The sequence below is a fragment of the Pogoniulus pusillus genome, chromosome 26 (assembly GCF_015220805.1).
Source record: "Pogoniulus pusillus isolate bPogPus1 chromosome 26, bPogPus1.pri, whole genome shotgun sequence".
Taxonomy (NCBI): domain Eukaryota; kingdom Metazoa; phylum Chordata; class Aves; order Piciformes; family Lybiidae; genus Pogoniulus; species Pogoniulus pusillus.
The window spans coordinates 4,075,772-4,095,430 of record NC_087289.1 but is presented as its reverse complement, the minus strand read 5'-3'; the positions used below and the strand labels follow the sequence as shown (position 1 = coordinate 4,095,430).

At 45.3% G+C, this 19,659-nt stretch overlaps 1 long non-coding RNA gene across 1 annotated transcript in view; it reads left to right on the top strand.

Annotated features, from left to right (window-relative positions):
* Window positions 1-894: 894 nt before the first annotated feature.
* Window positions 895-19,659, top strand: part of LOC135186873 (uncharacterized) — a 63,653-nt gene continuing 44,888 nt past the window's right edge. Inside the window, exons 1-2 of the long non-coding RNA XR_010307132.1 lie at window positions 895-946; window positions 6,183-9,830. This is a non-coding gene — a long non-coding RNA (uncharacterized LOC135186873). The remainder of the gene's footprint in view (window positions 947-6,182; window positions 9,831-19,659) is intronic.

Genomic DNA, 19,659 nt, shown 5'->3' with positions numbered 1-19,659 from the left:
CCTTTGCTGGCTCGTTTGTCCTCCTTTTTTTTTTCATGCTCTCAAAACACTATGGCAAGTGATCATCTTCACATGAGTCAGTGCTGAACCAGTTGTTGCAGGGAAGTGTCAGATTTTATCCAAAGAAGGAGCTGCACTTCAGCACTGGGTAAAGCATTTCTTGGATATATATGAACATCTAGACAGCAATATTTAGATATCCATGGCGAGTGTCTGCCTGTCCAGGGATCACTTGGAGCCTCATAGCAACCCTTTCCATTTCCAAAGCGTTACTTGGCCCTCCTATGAGGCGCAAAATCCCCCTTTTGTTGCTAATTCTGCAGGGACCAAACCACACGACTGCTTCTGACAGAAGAGGAACTGATCCACTGCATTTGTAAATAATAACAGCCTAACAGCTGAATCTTGCTAAGACAAAGTGGTTGCACCACCCCAAGTAATTCAGTCACTTGAAGAAAACACATGGAGAAAACCCTATGTCTCCTGCTGCATGGTTACTGCACAGCAAAGAGGGTCATACATTAAAACTGTGAGGCTGTTTAAGCACTCTGTAATTAACTGCTGTCTATTTAACCAGACAGCCAAAGCAAGTTAATTCAGTATCAGTTAGGAGACTTATTAAGTGTCTGTATTGTTGGGGTTTTTTTAAACAATTTACTGGTTTGTCATTAACTACCTCTAGATTACCTTGTCAAATTCATAATTAAATGCCTCAAAAATTCATTACAGGCTCAATCTATTAATAGGAATATAATTAAGTAATGTTTGCTTATGTGATCTGCAGTTTATTACCTGCATGCTGATTTATCTCCCAGGCATTTGCTAAACCTCAGCTGTAGCCTATTCAGAATCAATACAGGCCCAGGAGTCAATAAATGTCAAATTAGATCCAAATGAGGTGTTTAATTGGGAGAATGCATTGAGGTTGTCTCCTCCTGGATCTCTGGTGAGTTTGATAAGGGGAGTGTGATCTTACAAACATTGACTAAAAAAAAAACCTTGCAATTGCTGTTTTGTGTCTGGATCAGAAAACTCCCCCCTTGAAGCGCAGGTTTTTGCTCTGATTTTGTTGACTCTCTGTTTTGCGTTCTGTAGTTTGTTAGACACTACCTAAAGTGGTCTTTCTGTGCTAGTCAGTTGGTGCAGTGATGAATCAGAGGCTCTATTTTTTGTGTAAAAAGCCTGCATTAACTCCTCTCGTCCTGCACAAGGAAGACAGCCTAATGATTTCCTTAAATGTCTAACCTTTGGACTTTGCATGCCATGTGGATTTTTCAGAGAACTTAGAAGTTGCTTCATTAACTAGCATGAATGAGACTTTAAACTTTCAAATCAGGAGGGGAAAAGAAGTGCTGCTTCTGCTCTGAATGACTGCAAAGATGGAACAAAGCACCATCTGAGATTTGCTGCACTGCTGAAATTCAGGCCCTGTGCACAGCTGTGTTTAAGGACATCAGCTTGCAATTAAGGTACCTTATCACTCGGTACCATCTGTAAGGCTTAACCAGCCTGCAGATAGCATTTTGAACCAGGGACGTTTGCAGAGGGGCAATGACCACCCTCTCACGAAGAGAGGCTGAGGGAGCTGGGGTAGTTCAGCCTGGAGAAGAGGAGGCTCTGGGGAGTAATAGCAGCCTTCCAGTACCTGAAGGGGGCCGACAAGGAGGGTGGAGAGAGACTGTTTACAAAGGTCTGCAGGGGCAATGGCTTCAAGCTAGAGAAGAGCAGATTTAGATTGGATGTTATGAAAAAGGAGGTGGTGGAGCACTGGAACTGGTTGCCCTGTGAGGTGGTCAGAGCCCCTTCCCTGAAGGTATTCAAGGTGAGGCTTGACAGGGCTCTGGGCAGCCTGGTCTAGTTGAGGATATCCCTGCTGACTGCAGGGGAGGCTGGACTAGAAGACCTTCGAAGGACCTTTCCAACCTGAACCATTCTGTGATTCCCTGCAGCTGTGTATGGAGTGATGTTATGGCATTGATGGGGCCAAGTGGGCTGAGTGTATGTCCAGCCTCTGTGGCTATAGGTGCCATAGCTGTGTCCAGCTGCAGATCCTGTGCTTTGCTGGCTTTGTAGGCTACAGCTCCATGCATGGTCATGTAGCTTTCATGGTAATTTTAAAGACATGGGAATTCTCATTAAGGTGGATTTGAGTTTGTGTGCATACATGTAATGCATGGCTTAAAAATACATAGTAGGCTGGCTGATTGATTCCAAACCACAGTGCCATAAACCCCACGAAGCAGACAGTTCTATTTAAACGAAACCTTTGAAGGTTAAAGTTAAAATGATATCATTGTAGCAGTACTCTCAGTGACTCCAACCTCCCCCTGGTGTTCAGTGATCTCATGACATAACAGTATCATCGTGGAGAAGAGATTTCAGTGTTGTTTGGCCCAGATTGGATTAAATGAATTGTTTACATGGTGTATCAACATTTTTGTGGAGCTGTTTTCCACTGTGGCATTATTGCAAGCTTGAGGGGTGATTATGTTATTGTTTTGCTGTCCTACTTTGAGCTGTGGTACTTTTTCTGGGTGGAGGCAGGAGGAAAAAGCTGATGGTGTATCTGATTGCTCCTTTTCCCTGGTGTCAAACTGATACTAGTCACAACCAACCTGTGAAGTAGTACATGAATATAGATCCAGGAGAGGCTTTGGCATGAAAGCATTTTTTTTTGAGCATGTCTGGGATTTAACTTTTAATCTCTGACTTTTGGCAAATTTATCTTTGGGTTGGTTTTTTTTTTCACACAAATATATTTGGGCTATTTTGTTTTCAAAATTAGTATTCTACTGTGTGAATTATGTGAAAAGCTGGCCAAAGCCAAGCTGAGAATTCCCAGGGGAGAGTTCCCAGCAAGCATGCATCTGTGTGTTTAGCCTTTGGTGTCTGCCAGGCTCCTCCATAAAGTGATTATAGCACTTCAAAAACAACTACACCAAAAAAAAACCCCAACAACTCAGCTTCAGTTCTGCTCTGAAACACTTATGCAATTCCAGGGAAGACTGTTTGCCATGGGAGCAGAACTTGAAAGCAAAATCTGAGCCTAGGATCTACAGGGCATTTTCCCATGTGTTCTGGATGTACATCATCCAGAGGTGGAACATCTTAGGTCCTGACCAGGAATTCAAAACTGTTGTAAAATTTACACATACTTCCCTACTTGTCCCCAGCCTTTGCATAGGGAATTTGGTTAGGAAACATTTTTCTTCATCCTTCTGTGAGCTTTACTGGAATTAAAGCTGAACCAAACTTCTCTGAAAACTCTGAAATGCTTCAGTAACTTCTGTTTGTTTTCCTCATGCCTCTCTACTTGGCTTCTGGCAAGCACTGAAAGCACCACTGAGTCACTCAATAAAGAAGTCTATTTTGACAGCATCCCCCTGGCCTAAGCATGAAGTCTGAATACATCAGGAGTTCTGGTTCTCACACGGTTAAAGCACAGATGTGCAAACCCTAAGGTCTTTGGGGAGATGTTTAAGCTTCTGGAGCTGCTTAGCCCATGCAAAACTGGGAGTGTGGAGAGCCTCTGCTATCACTGGGGTTAGCTGGAAAGGTGGCTGCAGCAGACAGTCTTAACCATATAGCAATTTTCAGAAAGCCAAATTCTTCGAAGTATTTCTATTCTCAAATGTGGCTGTTTTGAAAGAAAAGAAGAAGAGGGAGGGTGTGGGGAGAAAAAGCTCCATCTTACCAGATCTGCAGCCTCTGTGTGTTCTGAGTCATAGCTGCTGGCTGCACTGACATTGGCAAGGTTCTCTTAATTTGCTTTCTATCCACATTAGTACAGTAAGAGGGGACACAACAAAGACAGGGACAGAGAGAGGATTGTGCAAGCATCAACAAGATGTTAAATTGGCCCATTAGTTTTTCTTGCTGGGGATAACACTCAGTAAGGAAGAGCCTATCCTAGGCCTCAGCAGTTGTTTTGTATGGTGGAAATTTGGAATGGGAAGTAAGGAGGCTGGGGGGGGGGGGGAAGAAGGAAAGGAAAAAGTCTCCAGGAAAAGGTATGTACATTGATGAACATCTGAGGGGCAGACTAAGCCATGTTTGTACATCATGTTAGCATTGCTTTACATAAAAGAGGCACTGAAGCTAATTCCTCCTTAAACTTTAGATTTGGCACATAAGTGCTTCCCAGTGGTGCTGGCATCTGTCATCTTGCAAGGAGGTCACAAAAGAAGTCACCCAGTGTGAATTCAGCTACTTTCCTTCATCTTTTGAAAGAGGAATGAAAAAAACAAGTGAAAGATATGAAAGGGGGAAAGTTAGGTCTCTCTTGATATTTGCTAGCTATAGGTTTGCCTTGAAAAAGTCAGTGCTTGTTGACACTCCCTACATGGGGGGATGTGGCATACCACAGCCCTCACCCCTCACACAGAAGAGGAAATCACTGATAACTGTGATAGTTGCCATTGGGGCTACCTCTCTCTAGTAACCTAAACTGTTACAAAATACACCAAGGTGACGAAAGACCTCCTCTCACACACTGAACACTGCTCTGCTGCTTCTACTCAAACATCATTTGTTGCTGCTCTGTAGTAGTAAGCTTCCTCTGAGTTCTCACCCTGAAGCAGTTGTGTTTTAGTACCAGGTACAGCACTCTGTAGCATGTGAATGGCCACATGCCCTACACACCCACAGCCAAAAATCTCCATTAAAGTTTATTTTAATGCAGCTCCTGTCTTTGTGATTGTAGATGACTTTGGGTACCATCTGGGAAATTTTGTTCTTTGTTAAATTCCCCTTTATTCCCCTTGGGATATGTATTTAAGGCAGGAGATGCTGAAGGATGCACTGAGGACTGTAAAAGCAGCTTGAAGTAAGGATGTAGGAGGAAAAGTACTCAAGCTGTTTTTCTGCTTTTGCAATTGAAAGGAAACTCATGATATAGCAAATTTTAAATGGCACAAGAAATTCTGCTGTCTACTTCAACATGGCACTATTAGGCCAGCAACAGGGGGAGCAGCTGCTCAGCCGTTGTATAATTGACATCGCTGATAACGACCTTGGATTCATAATTAGGGTTCATGAGGATCAGGCAAAAGGGAAAAAAAAGAGACACCCACCACCCTTAGAAAAGGTCATGCAATGGAGACTGAAGCAACTCTGCCTGTCTCAGGGCCCTGCAGGGGGTGAGATGCAGGCACTTGCACTGGGAGAGCTTCCAGGTTTCTCTTGGTGACACTGAGTGGTTGATCAGAAGCGCTGACATTTTAGGAGGAGGCCAGAGAAGCTTAGTTTAGAACACACAACTGAACAAAATAACATCTGATTTTGATTGCTTGTTTGTTTTCTGGGTTCAGCTACAACAAGGTACACAAGGTCTGCTGCCTCCAGGTGTAATTAGTGCTTTAAAAGTCCATGCTGGCATACACTGCATGTAGATACTTCCTTTATCATGTGTATTTGAAAGCTTACACTTTGATGGCCACCTGAAATTGGGCACTGTGGTTTTGTTTCCCCACTCAGTGGGTTATTTGGTTATGATTCTGGATCCTTTCATGAGGCTCTTTGGAGTCCCATGTACCCTTTATCCTTCTCTCTTTCTAGCAAAAACATATTTCAGGAAGTTCCATAATTGCATATGTCTATATGGTGAGGTTTGGCACACAAAACCTGATAGGAGGTTGGCTTCTTTTTCTTCCCTTTAAGTTAAGATGTTTAAATCCACAGATTCAGAAAACACATTCTGCTGGGTCATGCTGGAGCTTTGAACCACAACTTCTGTCAAACGGGGAAGCAAAAGACATTGAGCTTTCTGCTGCATGTTGCCTTTGCAGAAAATCCCACAGTACTCCTGTGTGTAAGGAGCTCAGCATTTGGTTTGCATTGAACTTGTCTGGAACTGCAAATAGCCACAGACTTGTAGGTGGATGTGGCACTGCTCAGAGTCTGCAGTACTTGAACGCTCTCAATTTCACTCAGGTTGTGCTCTATTTAGACTGAGGACCCATTAGCTGTTCAGGGAGGGGACTCCAATTTCCTTTAATAAATAATGTTTCTGTGTATTTGGGAAATGCCAATCATGTTTTGGCAGCTACTGAAGCCTAATGCATAAGCAATGTAAAGGTGGATGAGCAGAGTTTTCTTCCAGGACAGTTTGTGTTGCATTCCTGGAAGGGGTTATGAAGCTTTTTTACTGTGGAGTAGGAAGTCTGAATCTATGTTTTTTTCAGAGCTGCCTTGAAATCCCATTAAATAGCTGCTTTCATGAAGCTAGTGCTTAATCAGAAGGCCTCTGGTACCTTGTGGAAGATGGATCCTGTCAAGCTAAATTTGGGATTACTTGTGATGAAATTAAACATAAGGTCAATAAAGATACTTGTGGTTTGAGAATCATGAAAAATATTTATCTTGGTTCTCATAACACTTAAACTAAAATGATTCAAAATCAATGTGGCAGAGTAAAAGGATTAAACACTGGCTTGGAAGCACATCCCAAAATGTCATTGTAAACAGGAAATCAGAACTGAGGGGGAGTATTTCTTGTGGGGTCTTCGAGATGCCTTTGTGGCCCTGAATGACCAACTGTTTCAGGAGCAGCCGAGCAGAAAACAGCAAGCCAGCGGTCAGCGTGGCACTGCACAGGGACATACAGCAGCCTGCACCACTCCACCAGCTGGGCGAGCAAAGGGCTGTGCTTTCTGGAGTCAAACAGTGCCCAGATACAAAGGGCCTGGCTACAGCCAGCTTCCTTCTGCTGCAGCCATTTGTATGTAGCTGCCAGTGCAGCCTGAGAGCACACAGTCCTCTGAGGGAAGGAGGAGAAACAGCGATAAAGTACTTCAACTACATCTGTCCCTTATGAGAAGCATATTAATCAAACAGAAACTCTGTGAGGGTGCCAGGGTTCCTGTCTGGCTTTCCAGTCTCTACAGCAAGAAGTCACTGGTGCAAGGACAGGCCTCACCAGGTTTGTTTAAGAGTGTTCGAGAGAAGAAGCTGAAATGCGGAAGAGATTTTGGTTGTGGCATATTAAGAATGAGGCTATCGTGAGCAGGATTCCTTGAGGTCCCTGATGTCCTCATCGATGGAGAGAGGTCCCTTCTTTAACTCCTATGCATGCCTAGATTCATACAAAAAATGGGGTTCACTCCAAACAAGCTTCCAGTTGTTTTCCCTGTGTCTTTTGAACCTGGGAAGGAGATTGTTGCTCTCAGAGTGCTGCTTTTCCCTGCTGCTGAGTTTTCCCATTTACTCTACACGGAGTGAACTGGTGGAGCTGAGACTTGGACAGAGGAGCAAAAGCTAAATGTGGCATCTGAAAGAACAAACAATCAGGATGAAATAACTGCACAGGCTGTGGGGCTGAATTAATGGCATTCTCTGCAAGAAGTTTGTGTCCATAAAACTGTTGACTGAGTGGTCTTGACTATGACAGCGATGCCTTGTGCATGTCCTCTGCACACTGATGGAACCTTCTCCTCCTGCCTCATTTCCCGGTGCTGGCTGGCTGCAGAGGAGCTGGTGGAGCTTGTGTGGACAGCAGCACCCCTTGCTCACAGAGGATGGGGATATTTGAGGAGTGGGGAGGTCCAGGTTCCTGGACCCTGTAAAGCTTGGCTTTTTATTGTTTTAAGGGCTTAGTTCTATTTAGTTTTGATTTTAAAGGGTGAAGAGGGAGGAAAAAAAAAACAAAACACCAGCTTCCAGAAAAAAACAACAGCTCAAGCTCTAAGAGCCAGATCATAGCATGAGAACCCAACCCAGTGTGGGAGAAGGCTATATCAGATCACTGCATGCCCGAGGAGCAAGAATTCACTGTCTGATGAAAAGCAGCAGAGCTCAGACCCTATTTGAAAAAGTAGCATCTTTGATATAAAAAAAAATCCCCAACCAACAACCCCAAACCACTCAGCCAATAAAAAGCCTCAGACACACAGGATCCCCATTCATGGTGGGAGGGATTTAGTGGCAGTATTTTCCTTCTTTAAGGTTTGGCACAGCCTTAAAGGAATCTCTTTAAAAGCTTCCAGAGCTGATTATGTTTTGGGTTGTGTTTCAAATCGCCCTTCCCCCAGCATGTTTGGTCAGCTCTCAAACAAGTTCCCAGAATAAATTAGACATAACGGTAGCAGGAGATTTTTTCCCCCCCTTTTTCTTTTCTTGGGGAGGAGGAAGGAATAAATGACACCAAATTCTGTAATGGAAAGAAAAGAAGAAGGAAAAAAAGCGTGCATCGGAAACTGCTGCTGAGTGACTCATGTTGCCGGACAAACGGAACCTCACTCATCACTCCATCTTCATCCTCCTCCTCCTCCTCTGGTGAGAGGAAAAAGTCTTGGAAAAATATCAGCTGCACCCCACACACCCCAACACCATCCCCCTACTTTTTCTCCCATGGCATCTGTACACAAGGAATCAATCCAAGCCACAATGATGGTTTCATGTGCTTCTTGGGGCAGGCGTCTCTGGGGTGTTTTGTTTTAATAGCCAACTAGGAAAAGCCTCCGAGGTGACCTTGGAAAAATGTAGGCACCAAAGGAAAATGTTGTGGAAGGGGAGAGGGGGCAGTGTTGGAGTCCTTGAGTGCCTTATGTTTGGAGGCTTCTTTTTTTTTTTTCCCCTCATCATGTTTTCTTCTAAATTTCCACTGAAACTTATTTGCAAGGCTTTATAATTTTTTTAGGAGTGGGAAGAGAAGGGAGGAGGATGCACTGAGAGGCAGAAGGAGCTGGCCACAACTCTGACTTAAATGCCATGTCATAAAAGAGGTAGTGCAAGGGGGGAAGGGTGGGAGGCAAAAAAATGGCTCTGTTCCTCCTCTGTTTGGGAGAGTCATTAGCATTTTTATGAAGCATATAAACTGTATACAAATAAGATGGGTTTCATTACCTTCAAGTTAGGGGGCAGTCTTTTGTTTGATTGGTTGGTTGGGGTTTTTTTTTCCTTTCTCAAAAAATCTTCTGCAAATGTTTGGTGCTGCCTGCCAGAAAAGCCACTTAAATGCAGCTTTCTAGAGGGCCAGCTCCAGTGAGCCTTGTATGGGCATGAGGACTATTAGCCAGCAGCAGCCCCTTCCAGTTGTGGAGCAGTAGGGTTGACTGGGTAGATACAATGTGTTTGTTCCACTGTGTGCCTCTTTCAGGGCTGCTACTTCTTCCCAATATCTTGCCACTGTAACTCTCCCCTCCTTCCAGCACCATTCACTGTTTGCTGCCCAGGTTTGCACACCACATTGCTCCAAGAGATGGAGCTCCCAGGAAACTGGGTAGGGGTGGTGCCAAGAGCAGTGAGTAGCCTATGACAACAGTTCAGAGTAGCCAGAAGCCATGTGGGGATGTAGGACAACAAACAGTACTGGGCCACTTTGTCTGACTGTCCTTGTGGGGACACATAGCCATGATAAGAGATGTTACTAGTGGGCTCCATGATTGGGCTCCACAAAGCTCATCCTTTGTGCTCCTTCCCTCATCCCTACACCTTACCCAGGCTTCACAACCCATGCCATGATGCTTCAGAGCTGGCTGCTCACCCCATCCCTGTGCTGCTCTGTACAGAGATGAGACAGCAGCCAACCCTGCTCCTGCACCCACATGCCTATGGGCAGACGGGAGAGGAGCTCCGGGCTTCATTTCCCAGCTGAGGCCTGTGAGCAATTGCTGGACGACAAATGACTTTCAGCTGAACTGCATTAGCCATGGGTGGTGCTGCCTGAAGAGATGGCTGCAGGGAGCCGCAGCTCTATTTAGGGCAGTCTCTGCCAGCTGTCTCTGGGCTATCAGCAATGGGAGCAGCTGTGCCAAGCTGGGATCTTTAGGGGCTCTCCTGTGGGCTGAGGTCTTTGGGAGAGTTGTGCCTGTGCTGGAAAAGCCTTCCCAAAAGTAAGTGCAACTGTTCACTCATCTTCTCTCCCCCACCTCTTCCTTTCATTCCATAGGAAAGCAATCATAGGATCAAGTGTTTCCTAATAAGTTTTTAGGTGGATGACTAATTTTTCAGCCATGCTGAATGAAGGGGAATAGTCAGCTATTAAGCCTTGCTATGAAATAAGTGTCTAAGTGAGGAAAGCACCAGCAAAACTGTGCAGGAGAGGGAGGATTTTGAAATCCCCCAGTTTCAGGGAAGCCTCTGTTCAGAGCTTCTGTGCCTGGGAGGCTGAAACCAATCCATGGCCAGGTAGAACCCCCTAAGAAAATGAGCTTTGGTGGATGTCATAAATAACAGGCACAAACTGGTGTCCATGCAAGTTAAGGCTTTAATAGAGTTTGCAGGAATCAAGCAATCAGGCCTGGGCACGAGGGGAGACTGATCTACCCCAACGCACACCCTTTGCCTTCAGCTTTCTCTTTTTATACCCTATTCTGTTACATATTTACTAAGTTCTAAGAAAAGGTTGGGTTTTCTTTATCAGTTCTTAGGAATGTGAGATGTCTCTTCCACACAGGTCTCCTTTTATCCGGTGGTCCCTCTGGTAATCTTTGATGAAGTAAGGGGTCTTGCTTAAGTGTCTTCCTCATGAACTTCAAAGTCCTGGTTCTTCTATTTGCTCGTACAGGAAAGGTGGCACCAGGAGGAATGCATTTCCATTTCAATATACAAAAGACTATCTCTTCCATATGCCTCCCTCCTTCACCAATCTAATTACTCTTATCTTTAAGCTTATTGAGATGGTGGTGCAAGCAGGAATGCAGTTTCATTCAACCCCCCCCATTCCTCCTTGTCTGTGACCCCTTGCCACGAATTGATCGAATCAAACATATGATTCTATATATATTTCTCACAGTGGAGTTAATGTTTGTGGCCTTGCCTTGCTGGCTATGGGAGGGAGAGCTAAGCAGCGTTCTCCTAAACCCTCCTCCTTCCCTGGGGAAGGATATTTAGATTTCAACCCAGGCTTTGCAGCCGGGCCCTGACTGAACCGGAGAGCTTGTGAAAAACACGAAGTCAGACGTGGCTTTGGATCCCAAAGTTCCCATTCCTAACAAGAAGCCACCTGAGTGCCGCTTTGGAGGCTTTCAGCCTTGAGTTGCTCGGTGCCCTCTGCGGTGTGCCGGACTGCGGCGCAGGCTCCTGGGCGCTTTGCTGGGCACGGTGCGCTCGCAGCTTTGGCCTTTCGCTCTCCGTTCGAGGAGGGTCAGCTCCAGGCAGACCTGCGCTGCTCCTACCCTGCTCTCCAGCTGCAGCCTTCCGGGAAGATTTAGGATGGTGGGAGGGAGAGTGAGAGCAAGAACGGGATGAAAACAGCTTTTTGTGTAAATCAGCTGATGCGTCGTATAAAATGCAGGTCTAGGGTTTGAACCTAGAATTTTCTTTAATAGCAAAACAGGGTCAATGAATGTAAAGCCCCATGCAGAGCCTTTTGCTGTGTTAGTCATAGCTTGAATCCTTTATGTTCCCTCTTCTAATGGTAAGTATTATCCAGCGTGCCTTGTTACAGTGTGGTCTTTGGAGGGTGTGGAAGTTAGTAATGATGGTGCCTGAATGCTGTTCCAGAGATTGCTGCTACAATTCACAGCAGATAATGGGAGCCACAGCCAGACAGATAATAGAACTGACTGAGATCCATTTATTGCTAAGAGACTGTCTGAATATTTGTACATAGCCTGAGCCACTCCACCCTCCTTCATCACATTTCCCAGGAAGGAGAAGGGGGGGACCAAAACAAAACACAAGCCTGGGGCAGAATAGGGAGGAAAGGAGAAATTTACAAACTCTGCTGCATTCTTAACTCTTCTTAATGGCCCTTGTTGTAACTGAGCTGCAACAGTACAGCTTGCAAATGTGTTTGCTGCCCGCCTATACAAACCGAGGTGTGGGGCAACAATGGGGAGCAAGTGGTGCACTGAGATAAGAACTGAGCCCAGCTTCTCTGAAGCCTTAGGTAACATCTGATCCCAAAGGCATCTTCCTCCACACACATATGAGCAGCTTGATGGAAGGTTTCACTGATGGGCTGCACGCAAAGCCCAAGTCAGGGATAAAGGAGGTAGCCAGGCTAGGAAAGTTTAACCTAATGCATTGAGCTTAGTTTATTGTTATCTGAATTTTTCTTGGTCTTAACATGTTAAGCTGTTTAGGCCTTGCAGAAGCTGTCTGGAGAGGTAATTTGTGTGCCAAAATATCTCTCAGTTACTGAGGGGTTCTGGTGTTTGACTCTTCATTCACTTTTCTCTGTCTGGAAAGTGTTAGCAGTTTTTAAGGAGCAGAAAAGGTTGAAGGTTGAACATTTTTTTTCCCCCCTCTCATTCCAGAGAATTTTCTAAGGTGGTATTTGTAGGTGTGGAAAGTAAATCACTTGTAGTTTCTATTCCTGATGGCTGCACCTTGTCTTTCAAGAGGGCCTATATCTGTGCTAGCCTCTCTCATGCCTGCTGGCTTTCCTTTTCAGTGCTGATGTTTCTAGTATGTTCTTGATTAGGAGGAAGGAGCTGGCAATGACTAAGTCCAACCCAGCACCAAAGACAATACTGTTGATGTCAGCTCTTCCTACTGTTTTCAAGGTGGTGGATGATAGGGAAGTTGTGCTGTAGTGCTTCTAGCTCTGTGGAAGGACTATGGTTCAGTAGGTTGAAGAGAACAATTTTTCTCTAGTTAACTGATGGTTATCCTTGCAATAAGCCTGGCTATGCTCATGGAGGAACTGAGACCCTGGTGGAAATGGATGGTGTGCTGCCAGATAGCTTCCTACCTGCCTGCTAAGCAATAACTGGCTGTCCCCTCTGCTGGTTTGGTTTCCTGGCCCCCTTGGTCAGTAGGTTTGAGTGCTTCCAGTAATTAAATCCAGCCTTGCCCCTACTTTACCCTTTGCTTTGAATTGCTTTGTTTGTAGTGTTGACTGTGTGGCTGGGGGCCCATGATATGAGGCAATCATGGCTCCCAGATGTTAGAGCTGTTTGGCTGGTGTGGAGCCCTTGCCAAGCTGATCTTCTGTGGCTGTGTATTTTTGTGCTTAACATATTTTAGTTTCTCCTTCCTTCATCTCAGGAGTGTGAAGCTCTTTAATTCATTTAGTAGGGCTTCTTTCTTTTTTCTTTCATTGTCCTTGGAGGTCACTGAGTTTGTTCTCTTCAGTAGTGATCTAAGTTAGACTTGAAGTAAGGAGGAAGAAGAGTTAACTATTTTGATGTGCAACCATGTTTGGATGCAAGTCTGTCTGCACTCCCACACTGGCAGTTGCTGTCTACAACTACCTGAAGGGAGGCTGTAGCCAGGTGGGGGTTGGTCTCTTCTCCCAGACAACCTGCAACAGAACAAGGGGACACAGTCTTGAGTTGTGCCAGGGGAAGTACAGGCTGGATGTTAGGAGGAAGTTGTTGGCAAAGAGAGTGATTGGCATTGGAATGGGCTGCCCAGGGAGGTGGTGGAGGCACCATCCCTGGAGGTATTGAAGAAAAGCCTGGATGAGACACTTAGTGCCATGGTCTGGTTGACTGGATAGGCCTGGGTGCTAGGTTGGACTGGATGATTTTGGAGGTCTCTTCCAACCTGGTTGATTCTATGATTATACCATGTGCTGCCAGTTGGTGACAGCAAGCATGCAGGTGAAGGGGATAAAGGTTTTGACTGCAAAACAGGGCTCCTGGGCCCTGTTCATGGCTTTGAACTTCTGTGTGTGACATTGGGCAACTTGCATTGCTTTTCTCTCTCATAGGGAATCAGGACTTGTGAGCCGCTTTGGGTGGGGAACACCCCTTTGTGCTTGAGTGTGACTGGTTAGGCTTAACAGCTGCTGCCTGTGATGGACAATGAGGGAGTACCAAGAGCCTCTACTTTTGCCTCTCTGGGTAGAGATGTGTGTGGTGAGTGGCAAACCAAGCAGGTGCATACTCAACCTTGGACACAGCAAATATATAATGCTAGAGAGACTCCATCTTTTCTGTGCCAACCTACAGAGGATACCAAGGGCAAGATCAGAAATCAGATGTCTCCATTGCAGGCTGCCTCTCCCACCCATCCCTTCTCTGTAAACCAGAGATCTGTAATACAAGGTATTGCATAAATCTGTAACATAGCTCTGCAAAATTCCCAGTGTCTTGGGGAGATTGATGAAAGTGTGGTGTTTTCCAACTGCTTGGAAGAGATCTTTGTCTTGGAGAGCCTTTCCTCTTGTGAGACTTCCCCTGGGAGATTATGCAGAACAGGGCTTCTGCCAACTGCAAATCCTGCTCCTGAAGCTTTTCCCAAAGCTTTTGTGGAAGGAGGAGGGAAGATATTTCTCTTTCACACTGAAGTTAAAAGCCAGCATTTTACAACCCCTTGGTTGCCCCTTTCATCTGCAAGATCCCACCAGTGCTCTGGGAAAATAGTCTCTGATGCTTTTATCCTTTATTTATGGCAGGTAGTGTTGGAAGGACCACTTCAGGGCAACAGGGCAGATGTTCAGTTGTGGATTCATTGTGGTATTAAGATGTATTTCTATTACAAGTCACAGGTATGTTCCTGGCTAGATTTGAACTTTTCTAAGGTGTCCTGTGGCCCTAACTGAAATCTACAGTTAATATAGTTGACATTCCCTGACTTCTAGAATAGAATCAATTAGGGTTGGAAGGGACCACAAGGATCATCTAGTTCCAAAGCCCCTGCCGTGGGCAGGGACACCCTACCATAGATCAGGCTGCCCAGAGCCTCATCCAGCCTGCCCTTAAACACCTCCAGGTACGGGGCCTCAACCACCTCCCTGGGCAACCCATTCCAGGCTCTCACCACTCTCATGCTCAACAACTTCCTCCTCACCTCCAGCCTGAACCTACCCATCTCCAGCTTTGCTCCATCCCCCCTTCAGATCCCGGAAGGCCACAAGAAGGTCACCTGGGAGCCTCCTCTTCTCCAGCCTGCACAGCCCCAACTCTTTCAGTCTGTGCTCACAGCAGAGCTGCTGCAGCCCTCTGAGCATCCTTGTGGCCTTTCTCTGGACACACTCCAGCACATCTTTCTTGTAATGGGGGCTCCAGAGCTGGATGCAGTACTTCAAATGGGGTCTTACCAGAGTGGAGTAGAGGAGGAGAATCACCTCCCTCAACCTGTTGGCCACACTTTTAGATTAACTTACTATGTTCCTTTGCATATTGTTTGACTCAGTTGTGAAAGTCCTTTGGAGTTCTCATAACCCTTAATTTTTAGGTCAGATAGGCATATATGTTAAGAGCAAAGGAATGTCTTGAACTGTACTCAGAAACAGTGACCATATAGTTAAAATATTAATTTGGGAACAAGAATGTATGTCCCAGAGGAACAAGTTCTAGCAGCTCCAACACTGACACTGTGCCTGACAAAGTATTACTAAGATGTTTTTCAAAGGGTGTACTGAGGCTCTCTGGAGATTAGGCCCTTCCTTGGCATCTTTCAGAACGATAGTGGCCAACATTTTTCTGTACTAGGAGTGGGCCAGTGGTCAGTCTTCACCACAGTGCCTGCATGAAATGATTGTGACTTGTGCTCCCAAATCACTGAGGCATTTTGGAAACGTTGCTGCTGGGCACTTAAATCTAGGCTCAAGAAGAGCTTTAAGGAAAGAAAATAGAGTTGTTGGTTTGGTTTTGTGTTTTGTTTTTTTTTTTTCCTTTAAAGTTTAGGAGCTGGCAGAGATTGATGTTGTCTAAACCTCTAGCAGATGGCTGGAGCTCAGGCTCTGCTTTCCTAGTGGCCAGGAAGACCTGAGATCTAACAGCAGTTGTGGCTATAAATAAGGTATGGACTACAGGCAAATTCTTGTGCCTTCCTTCTGGGCTAGGTGATTTGATTTGCTTGTAGTACTGGAGGTTACAGAGGTCTTGGGACAAATCTCATTGATTGCTTTGTACAACTATAAGTAAGAGATATTGTCTGCAACTGTACAGACTAAAAAGAAAGTTTATAGCCTTCTAGGCAACCCATTGCCCAGTTATTCAGGCCAGGAGAAGATGTCATGACACTGAGCAGAAAGTGTAAACCTGTGGTCTCTCTTCTGTGGCTGTTAGGGAGAGTCAAGTTTAACAGACCATGGATCTCAGCTGTTCAGCACTTCTGATTTCCTTTGTCTCCTTAGAGGTTGAATTTCAGGTTCAATCCTCAGCTGAAAAACTAGTGTGGGTCTCTTATACGATTGATCAGCTACTAACTACAAAGAAAACCCAGGCCAAGGGAAATTGCAAGTCCAGTAGTCAGAAAATATCCCTAGATAGAAAAGGAACTTTCTAAAATGTAGGTGCAGATCCTCAGCTTGCATTAGTGGACCTGATTCCATGTCTTGGAGAACTCTATGCTTGAAAATAAACTGGAGTGTAAAAGAGAGAAAGAATTTAGTCAGTCATGGTGACTTAAATTCTCTTCTTCTGAACCATGTGAAATGTGAGTAGAACAGGGAACTCTCCTGGGGGTAATCCCATCCAAGACTCTAACTGCCTTTGAATTAACCAAGTAGTCTGATACCACAGGATGCAGATGTTTTCATTCTGGGAAGGAAGATGAAACTGCAGGCTGAGATTATCTAAAAAAGTGTCTTTTTCATACACATGCTCATCCAGACAAGCCTGGTTTAGAAATGTGAATGGGTCTATGTTCTCCTGCTGGCTTGGTAATTTGGTAGATGTTAACACAATGTAAATACAGTTTGGCACAGTGTTTATAAGGACATATGGGACCTATCATTTTTATGCAACCTAGTGCTGGGTTTAGCCTGTCTGAAGGGTTCCTGCTTTGCTTATGAGCTAGTCTGTAGTGGTACAGAGGGAATGAATTTTGAGGAGGAAAACCAATGTGCATGTCTTGTAAGCATGGCAGTACCCAAAGACCCAAGTAGATGGGTAAGTGCTGTTCAAAGCCAATATGAAAGAGCAAATCTAAGTTCACATGGCAATTCAAGGCTTCTGAAATGCAGGAATACTCAAGAGTATTTGCCTGTAATGCTCCAGGGAGAATAATCATTGATACTGCTTGTCAGCCTAGACCTGTCCCAAAAAAGTGGTGGGTTGCCAACTACAGATTCTGCAGTGAGCCCATGTGTTGCCTGCTGCTGATTTGCTTGTGCAGCAGAAATGTTGGACATCTGTTGCCAGCCAGAAAAAAAATATCTAGGAATATGAGTATGAAATGCACTGCCTGAATCCATGAATCAAAGTTGCCACAGTATTAATCTGCTGCATATGGGATATTTAGACCAGCAGAGTTTTCCTGACCTTTGCTAATATAACATGTTGCAAAGCATCTCTCTATCCCATGGCAAAAGATGAGTGTAAGTATGCAAGGCAGAATGCCAGCAAAGGCTTCCCAGTGCTGCTGTGAGGGTGTTTGCCAGAAGAGAATGGGCAGATGACACTGAGGAGGTATCAGGCCTCAAACTGCAGGCTGATGGTGGAGGAAAGACAAACAGGAGTTATTTCCATAATGATCCCTGCAGTCTGACTTGGAGGAGATTCCTTCCTGTCCCCAAATACAGTAATCAGTCTAACTTGGCATGAGCAGGGAAAAACAGCTGAACATGTGGGAGGTTTCTCAGTCCTGAGAGGAATCCCAGCACCTCAAATGTCCACACCTCCTCAGCTCATCTGCACCTAAGATTCATCTCTGCTCCTGTGTAAGGTGAAATGCTTTAGGTACCCAAGCTCATGAGTCAGAAGGTTGAAAAAAGCATCTTTCATGGCCCATACCCCAGCTGGAGCAAGTCAGACTAAAGTCCATTATTCTGTCTTTTGCCTGAGAGGGACAAGAGAGTGTCATTAGGAAGGGCAACAACACAGGGTTTTCATTAGGCAAAAGGAAGGTTCCATGCAAGGCCAAGTTACTTTCATTGCTATGGAGGCTCCATGGAACTCTACTTATTGGGTGTGGGCTCAGTCCCCCCATTTAGACTTGTTTATTCCAGAGCTCAGTAGGTTTCTGGGAAGTGCTGTAATAGCTGGGAGGAGATCCCATGGAGAGGGTGGATTCTCTCAGACACATGCTGTTTAACAATGCCACTGTCTGCAGAGGAACAGCAAATAAACAATGCAAAACCCCTGCCGTAAACCATGCGCTGTGCACTGACACCAGAATATGAATAGCCTCTAAGAAGGTGGGTAGTGCCAACCAGCTTTGCTGCTGCTCACTGTGGCAGAGGAGCTAGGATCAGCTCTTCAAACAGGCCACTTCTGCCCATTTGTAATGGGCTAATGGCTTCTGAAATTGAAGTAGAATGGTTCCTGGGGAAATGGGGGAAGCAAATGCGGAAAGCAAGTTTGGAAGCAGTAAAAGTTGCAATGGATTAATCTCATTTCACTCAGGCATCTCAGGAAGGGAGAGTTAAGGGCACTGATTGAAATGCTGTTACAGTTGCATGCAGTAAAAGCTGAGGGGCTGTCTGAGGACTGAGCAGTCTAAGCACCATGCGAAAGAAGCAGGTGGGAGCAAAGTGTAGTTGGAGTAGCTCAGTGTTACTGAGCAGCGTGAGTGGCTCTGCAAGAGTAGGCCATATGGAGAGGAGAACACAACATCAGTGCTCTCTGCATTTCCAGGGTGTTTTACTTTGAATTAGCTCTGCTTTGGAGGATCAGGCCTTAGGATTGGATATTGGTGGTTGGGATGCATTTCATGTCTGGTATATGGCTTTCAGCCTAGCTTCATCTGGAAGGAGCCCATAGTGCATCCTCCAAGATCACCCTGTGATATGAGTCGAAGTGCAGTAAGTGGAGACAACAAAGATGTTTCTAAACCACTCTGTTGATCTGAGTTCAGATGCTTGTGTAGATATGCTCCAGGCATGATCACATATGTGTGAAGATGGAAGTGCCTCCAGGAGCATTCTGGCTACATAACTGTAAAGCCCAAGAGCATGTCTTTGGGCTGTGAGGATGCAGGCTGAGTGGATCCTGCCAACTGTTGCTCGTGTGCTTATTTTTTGCATGTGGGTCAGTTAAGAGAAGCTTGGTTTGCTCTTCTGTCCATAAGTTGTGGGGAATCTGGGAAATGAGGCTTTTGGAAAGCAGCTCCATGAGCCTTTGATATGGCCACTGAGGCTTATATGTGGACTCTGGGGGAGAATTCCAGCTCTCTAGTGGTGAGCTTATGTGTACTCAGTACCTAGGAAGCAGTGACTCTCATTCACCCTATACTCATCCATGTGCAAGGTCACTTCATGCCGAGAGTAGAGAAGCAATGCTGTGGCTGAGTCAGTTGGAGACAAGGGCTTTCACCAGAGGAACCAGCTCACTCTGAAATAAGATAAACAACACCTACATTAATTGAAGTGGAAAACTGAGTGCAGCTTGGGCTGGGCTGCCCTTTGCTATACCTAAGTAAGGATTTATCAGAGCAGTTTGATTCCAGGAGGGCTCTGGAAAAAAAAAAGAAGCTCAGAAGGGAGCAGTGTCTTCTACACTTAAGGGCAGTTTCCAAGTGTGGTTTGGGGTTTTTTGAGATGCATTTTTAGGAGCTGCTGGGGGAAACACTGAGATTGTGAGTTCCAGAGCCTGTTTTCTATTTACAAATGCATCCTGTTGTGAAGAGCAAGTTTATCATCACTTTTTTTTCCCCTCCTAGCATATGAGACCCATTCAGGGTCATATAGGAAGGAGACATGGATAGTATGCGATAGGAGAGAGTCTGCAGCTGACTTGCCAGCAGAGTTCAGGTACTTGGAACACTCCCAGCTATATCCCAGCATAACTATTACTCCAGCCATGTGCACCAGAGCAGCTGAATTCAGCACAGGGTAAGTGCTGCTGTCTGGGACAGAGCCGGATGGGATCTTGGTGTTGT